The sequence below is a fragment of the Phyllostomus hastatus genome, unplaced genomic scaffold (genome assembly GCF_019186645.2).
Source record: "Phyllostomus hastatus isolate PE091 unplaced genomic scaffold, TTU_PhHast_1.1 phas_scaffold_78, whole genome shotgun sequence".
In the NCBI taxonomy this organism is placed as follows: Eukaryota; Metazoa; Chordata; class Mammalia; order Chiroptera; family Phyllostomidae; genus Phyllostomus; species Phyllostomus hastatus.
Window position 1 is genome coordinate 116,394,018 of NW_025334041.1, and position 8,333 is coordinate 116,402,350.

Consider the following 8,333-nt stretch of genomic DNA (forward strand, 5'->3'; position numbering starts at 1 on the left):
AACATTATTACATGAGAGCTGGCCACGGTAGGAAAGTGCCCGGGTCTTCAAGACACCTTGGAAATCTTTTCATTCCTGCATAGGCAGTGTTTCAAGATTTCTCACAGGCATGCTGTGAGAATATGAAAATCAGATAATGGCCTTTAACACAAGGGTATGAATTAATAGGAATACTTTTGAAACATGGGGACAATGATAACCAGTGTTTATTATGAAAAGTAGGATTAAAATGAAATGAGAACAGAATACACCCTGGATTTTTTTACCAAGATGAATTGCCATTGCTAAGAAGTTTCCATCTTTCCTGGTGTTTCCCTTTGGGAGCAGCCATGTGATGGCGCTGGAGTGGGGTAGAGGGAGAGAGGCTATCGGGCCTGTTCTGCACTGTCACCTGATGTCCCACAGGTGGGCATAGCAGAGCCACTCTTGTCCTCACTCACTCTCAGTGACTATCACAGACTTTTTGCCTTTGGGACTTCATGGCTCATCACTGACAGGCCCACTTCCCAGAGGGTGAGACAGTGAAGGTCGGTCTTTGGGCAGTGATAGGGAATGAGTAACTGTGTCTTAGTTTTGCTTATATGTTGGGATTCTAAGGGGTATTTAATGTCCACTCTCAGTGTCACTGATTCTCAGCCCAGAGTCTTCCACTGTATGATAGTATTCTCCTCATTTTCTACAACCCAGACCTAAGAACACTTTTCAGAATTTGAAGTCAACCCAATGCCTTGAATTTAAACAACCTGAGCGACCTTAAAAAGTAGTTGTAAAATATTTCAAAAAGGTTTTGTTGACATGGTTTCAATGCTGTGGGAAAGAAGAGTCAAAGAATCCAGGGACCACTGGCCAGTGACCCAGGACTGTAGCATTTTCTCTTGTTTGCAGAACATCAAAAAGCTGTTGTTTCTCTAAGACCTTGGCTGGGATCTGCAAGCAAACAGCTGCGTAAAACTGGTTTCAGTCACCTCTCCACTGGGAAAGGACAATAGGCAAAGTCTGAGACATGCTGTGCACCCAGCATGGGTCACTCTGAGACATGCTGTGCACCCAGTAGGAACCATCATTGTGGGCTCTTCTATTACTTAATAAATGCAGTGAACGATGATCTCTCCCTCACTGGACATATCCAACAACAGCCACACTGAGTTGATGAGGTCTCCTGCCAGTCACTGTCATTAGGTTTTTTTGGTTACAGTGACATTTCCACAGTCTTAGGAGCAGACTACTTGCTAATCAAAGATTTGTATCACCTACATGGGGCAATGTGATTGATAAATGTGTCCAACCATCACATCTAAGGTCAAAAGATGTTTCACAACACTAGGGGTTTATATGTGGAAGGAGCGAGAGAGGACAGTACAGAGGTGGACAGAGAAGTTTGGACACAAATGTTCCCACATCTGAGCCAGGAGTGACAACTTCTGGACCTTGGATCACCTTATATTTGTGATCTGGAGGGGATTTTCATTAGCCTCCAAACTAAATATAAGAAGAAATTCACAGCAATACTCTTAAAAAATCCTTGGAGTTTGTCAATCAAGTTCAAAAGAAGGCAAATGTCTTTGTACTTTTTCTTAAACCTTCTTACTGAATTTATTGGTATAACATTGGTTAATACAACTATATAGGTTTCAGGCATACAGTTCTATAACACATTTGTGTACTCTATGTTGTGTTCACCATCCCAAGTCAAGTCTTCTTCCACCATCATTTATTCCCTTTATACCCCCTTCTACCTCCCCCCACCCTCCTCTACAGTTATCACCATGGTGTTGTCTGTTTCTATAGTTTTTTTTTTTTGCTTAATCCCTTCACCTTATCAGCCAGTTCTACAGCCCCCTCCCCTCTGACAGTGTTATGTGTCTATGTGTGCATGGGTGTTTTGTTAGTTTGTTCATTGGATTCCACATATGAGGTAAATCATATGATATTTGTCTTTCTCTGCCTGCTTCTTTTCTCCAGGTCCATCCATGCTGTAACAAATGGTAAAAGAGTTCCTTCCTTTTTATTGCTGAGTAGTATTTCATTGTGTAAATGTGTCATTGCTTTTTTATGCGCTCGTGTACTGGTGGGCACTTGGACTGTTTCCAAATCTTTGCTATAGTTATTAATGGTACAATGAACATTGTATCATTGAACAATGATACAATGGGTGCATATAGTCTTTCAAATTAGTGTTTAGGATTTCTTGAAATATATTCCCAGAAGTGAGACTGCTGGATCATAAGACAGTGCCATTTTAAATTTTTTGAGGTATCTCCATACTGCTTTCCACAGTGGCTGCACCCATCTGCATTCCGACCAATAGTGCATGAGGGTTCCCCTTTCTCCACATCCTCACCAACACTTGTTTCTCAATTTATTGATGATAGCCATTCTGACAACTGTGAGGTGATATCTCACTGCAGTTTTAATTTGCCTTTCTCTGATAATTAGTGACACTGAGCATCTTTTCATATGTCTATTGGCCATCTCTATGTCCTCTTTGGAGAAATGTCTATTTTGGTCTTCTGCTCATATTTTAATTAAATTGTTTGGGTTCAATTGGTATTTAATTTTATGAGTTCCTTTATAAATTTTGAATATTCTCTATCAGATGTATTTTATTAAACTTTAAAAATTATTTATTTTGTTTACTTAATGTTTATTATATATTTTTTCCATTACCATTTAGTCCCCTTATTACCCATTCCCCCCAGCTGTCAACACACTGGTGTCCATGTCCTTGAGTCCTTTTTGGTGTTTTTATTAATATATTTTATTGATTATGCTATTACAGTTGCCCCATTTTCCCCCTTTACTCTCCTCAATCCTACTCATACCCTCCCACCCACATTCTCCCCCTTTAGTTCATGTCCATGTGTCATAAGTTCTTTAGCTTCTACATTTCCCATACTATTCTTGCCCTCCCCCTGTCTATTTTCTACCTATTGCCTATGCTACTTACTCTCTATACCTTTTCCCCCTCTCTCCTCCTCCCACTCCCCTGTTGCTAACCCTCCATGTGATTTCCATTTCTGTGGTTCTGTTCTTGTTGTATTTGTTTGCTTAGTTTGCTTTTGTTTTAGGTGTGCTTGTTACTGTGAGTTTGATGTCTTTTTTTTACTGTTCATATTTTTTATCCTCTTTTCCTTAGATAAGTCCCTTTAGCATTTCATATAATAAGGGCTTGGTGATGATGAACTCCTTTAACTTGACCTTATCTGAGAAGCACTTTATCTGCCCTTCCATTCTAAATGAAAGCTTTTCTGGATAGAGCAATCTTGGATGTAGGTCCTTGCTTTTCATGACTTGGAGTACTTCTTTCCAGCCCCTTCTTCCCTGTAAGGTCTCTTTTGAGAAATCAGCTGACATTCTGATGGGAACTCCTTTGTAGGTGATGGTCTCCTTATCTCTTGCTGCTTCTAAAATTCTCTCCTTCATTTTCACCTTGGGTAATGTAATTATGATGTGCCTTGGGGTGTTCTTCCTTGGGTCCAACCTCTTTGGGACTCTCTGAGCTTCCTGGACTTTCTGGAAGTCTATTTACCTTGCCAGATTGGGGAAGTTCTCCTTTATTATTTGTTCAAATAACTTTTCCACTTGCTGTTTTTCCTCTTCTCCTTCTGGTACCCCTATAATTCAGATGCTGGCACGTTTAAAGGTGTCCTGGAGGTTCCTAAGCCTCTCCTCATTTTTTTGAATTCTTGTTGCTTAATTCGTTTCTGTTTGGTTGTTCCTGTCTTCCTTCCGGTCCATTCCATTGATTTGAAACCCAGTTTTCTTTCCATCACTATTTGTTCCGTGTGCATTTTCCTTCATTTCACTTATTGTAGCCTTCATTTGTTCATGTAATTTGCGACCAAAATCAACCAATTCTGTGAACATCCTGATCACCAGTGCTTTGAACTGTGCATCTGATAGGTTGGCAATCTCTCATTTGCTTAAAAGTACTGGCTGAGGGCATTTTAATTCTATTTGAGCCATCTTCCTTCCCCCCTTTGGTCTGGTCACACCTGTTGCATATGAGGGGTGGAGCCTTAGGTGTTCACCAGGGTGGGGCACCTCAGTTGCTGGGTTGTGAGGTTGTATGTGGGGGCAGGGTCCAAGAGGGAACAATGGCGCCTGCTCTGCTCTCTCTAGGACTTCAGTCCCCTCTGCCACTTCCCACAAGCAGATTGGGCCCTTCTGGTGCTGGCTCCTGGGTGGGTGGGCTTGTGTACTTTCTAGGACTCTGTGGGTCTCCCCAAGGAGCTCTCCTGTGAGGCTGAGAGATCCTCCTGGTCTCAACCCCCACAGGTGTTTTCAATTGGTGCTTTTAGGCTTTGTTTCCCAGCACTGGGTCCCTGGGTTGCACGGCCTATGTCACTGCCCATTTTTGTCTAGTTTATCTGCGTGGGAATGTGTGACTGTGAACAGCCTGCTGCCTTGCACCCCTCACTGGGTCTGCCCATTGCCTCCTGTGCTCAGGATCTGCTACCCAGTCCGTCAGCTGCCCCTGTGCTTCTGGGATCCACCAACTGCCACCTGCGCCCTGCGCACTGGTGTCTGCTAGCCACCGCTTTTTCCTACTGGGAACTCTTGACCCCTCTCCGTAGGCCTCCGATTCCGCCCCTCCTTACCGGTCTGGATGAATGGTTGTCAGACTTCCCTTCAGTTCATTTCCCTCTGTTCTGGTTTTTTTTTTTTTTTTCTAAATTTTTGTTGTCCTTAGTTTTGGTTGTGTGAGGAGGCACAGTGCATCTACCTATACCTCCATCTTGGCCGGAAGTTCTATCAGATGTATTAATAGTGAATATTTTCTCCCATTCAGCAGGTTGACTTTCAGTTGTGTTGATGGTTTCCTTTGCTATGGAAAAATGTTTTAGTTTGATGCTAAAACAAAGCATTTGTTCTCATTTGTTTATATTTTTTGTTTCTTTTGCCTGAGGAGATGTATCAGAAAAAAATATTGGTAACAGAAAGGTGACAATGTTTACTGGTTATGTTTTCTTCTAGGAGTTTTATGATTTCAGCTCTTACATTTCCATCTTGAATCCATTTTGAGTTTATTCTTGTATATGGTGTAAGACAATGGTCTAGTTTCATTTTTGGCATGTATCTGTCCAATTATAACAACACAATTTTTTTTTATTTTTTAAAGACGTTATTTATCTATTGTTAGAGAGAGGGGAGGGAAAGGAGAAAGAGAGGGAGAGAAACATCAATGTGTGGGTGCTTCTTGCACACCCCCCACTGGCCTGCAAGCCAGGCATGTGCCCTGGCTGAGAATCAAACTGACGACCCTTTGGTTCATGGCCTGGCACTCAGTCTACTGACTCACACCAGCCAGGGCCCAACACCATTTTGTAAGTAGACTGCCTTTACCTCATTCTATATCCTTGCTTTTTTGTCAAATATTAGTTCACTGTATTGATATCAGTTTGTTTGTTTGTTTGTTTGTTTGTTTGTTTGTTTGTTTTGCTTTGGTGAGGGAATTGAGAGATTCCATTCTTTTTTTTTAAGATTTTATTTACTTTGTTTTTAAAGAGGGAAGGCAGGGAGAAAGAGAGAAAGAAACATCAATGTGTGGTTGCTGGGCGCTGTGGCCTGCAACCCAGGCATGTGCCCTGACTGGGAATCGAACCTGCGATGCTTTGATTCACAGCCCATGCTCAATCCACTGAGCTATGCCAGCCAGGGGATATCACTTTATTTCTGAGCTCTCTATTTTGATTCATTGATATATGCCTGTTCTTATGCCAATATCATGCTGTTTTCATTACTATGGCCTTATAGAATATTTTGATATCAGGTAATGTGATTTCTACAAATTTCTTCTTGTTTCTCAAGATTGCTGTGTCTATTTGGTGTCTTTTGTGCTTCCATATAAGTTTTTGGATCGCTGTTTAAGTTCTGTGAAGAACACTATAGAAAAGGATTGCATTGTGTCTATAGATTGCTTGGGGTAGTATGAACATTTTAATGATGTTAATTCTTCCCATCTATAAATACAATGTATGGTTTCATTTTTTGTACCTTCTTCAAATTCTTTTTTTTGGGGACTGGGTTGTTTATTTATTTATTTGTTTGTTTGTTTATTATGAAACATTTCAGAATCAGAACAGTGTTTACTTCTCTTTGTTGTTTAGCACCCACATGCTGAGTGAGACAAATGCCTCAAGGACTGAGTGTCTAAGCTGGGGTGGTGTTTCACTCAGTGCTTGCTAGCGTAGTGGACACTTCAGAGGGAAAAACAACCAAAAGCAACAGAGGGGAATTTGAACATGTGTCTACATTGAACCAAATAAATGTTAAGTCATTAGAAGTTACTAAAATGAACAGAGAATGTGGTTCCAATTACAAAATATTTTCAGCTGTACAATTGTTGATCTTTGAAGAGAAATAGCTGTCTATGAGGATTTGAACTTGCAGTGTCTTAATTTTAAAATTATTTTTATTTCAAATGCTTACTTAATTCTTACAATGCTTTTAAGTAGGTGCAATAATTATTTCCATTTTATCAACTGGGAAACAAGGCTCAGAAAAAGTCCTGTAAGTTGATTGTGGTTAGTAAGTGATAGGATTAGGGTTCAAATCCCAGTCACTCTGATTCCAAACCACACACTCTATGCTGCTATAAATAAATCATAATAAAGTCAGTTTGAATTCAAAGCATCACAACCAGTCTCCCTTTAAAATAAAAATAGTTAGCTCTGGCTGCTGTGGCTCAGTGGATTGAGCACTGGCCTGCGAGCCAAAGGGTCACCAGTTTGATTCCCAGTCAAAGCGCATGCCTGGGGTGTGGGCCAGGTCCCCAGTTGGGGGTACATGAGAGGCAACCACACACCAATGTGTCGCTCTCTCTCTTTCTCCCTCTCTTCCCCTTTCAATAAAGTAAATAAAATCTTCAAAAAATAGTTTACCTCTTTTCAAATATTTTGTTAGTTTATATTTCAGAGATTATTTGTATATTTAATGTATTCATATACACTGGGATATCTTTAAAGCACTTGGGCATTGTAATGCCAATTGTCTCCAAGTTAAAGATAATTTCAAAACACAACAGACATTTTCTTTCACTGCAGAAAATGTGGTTTTAATTGAAAAATTTTCCCTAAGTATTGCTCTAACCTCTATGAATCTCAGTGCAAGGATTCCCTCTACAGGTTGTTCTAATCAACTGGTAGTAATTGAATACTTTCCATGAAATGTACCTTTTGGTAAAGAAAAAGAGGTACTAAATTTCCTCCTAATTCAAATTCCTCTAAGTGAGGTTTTTCTACAGCAGTTTAATTTTGTTGATGATAATGGTAACATATCTTTCTGTAAGAAATTATTTTTCCTTCCAGAATGGTTGGATTCTGTTCACTTCTCCCCAACAGTGGACACTTAGAAAACATACTTTATTATAGAGAAAAATGTTATTTAAAACATCTTGGATTTGAACCCTTTGGTCTTAAAAGGAAGGAAGAAACATGTTATGTTATGCAGAAATCAGATATGTGCAAGAGTAACAGGGTATGTATCTTTTGGGAGAAGGTCCATCTAAGAGCTCAATCAGCTTTGACTCTCTTTTCTGTCATTAAAGAGCTGTGAAAGTGGCCTCTTTCTTTTCTTTTCTTTTCTTTTCTTTTCTTTTTTCTTTTCTTTTCTTTCCTTTTCCTTCTTTTCTTTTCTTTCCATTATTTTGATTGTTGTTCCAGTACAGTTTTCAGTCCTTTACTACCATCACAGCCCACACCTCGAGCCCTCCCCACCTCCCTCCCATTTCCAACCCCCCCCCAGATTTTTCCATGTGTCCTTTATTCTTGTTCTTGTAAACACTTTCTCTTTCCCTGTGAAATTCCATCCCCTCTCCCCTCTGGTCACTGTCATCCTGATCTCTATTTCAGTGTCTTCCGTTATATTTTGCTTGTTTGTTTGTTTTGTTGTTCAGGTTCCTGTTAAAGGTGAGATCATATGGTATTTGTCTTTTACTGCCTGGCTTACTTCACTCACTATAATGCTTTCCAGTTCTATCCATGCTGTTGCAGAGGATAGGAGCTACTCCTTTCTGTCTACTGCATAGAGTTCCATTCATTTACTGATGGGCACCTAGGTTGCTTTCAGCACTTGGCTATTGTAAATTGTGCTGCTATGAACATGGGGATGTCTAGGTTCTTTCAGATTGGTGTTTCATGGTTCTTAGGATATAATCCTATTAGTGACATTGCCAGGTCAAAAGGCAGTTCCATTTTTAGTTTTCTGAGAAAATTCCATACTCTTTTCCACAGGGGTTGTACCAGTCTGCAATCCCATCAACAGTGCACTAGGGGCCCATTCTGTCCACAGCCTCTCCAACACTTGTTGTTTGTTGCTTTGTTTATGATGGC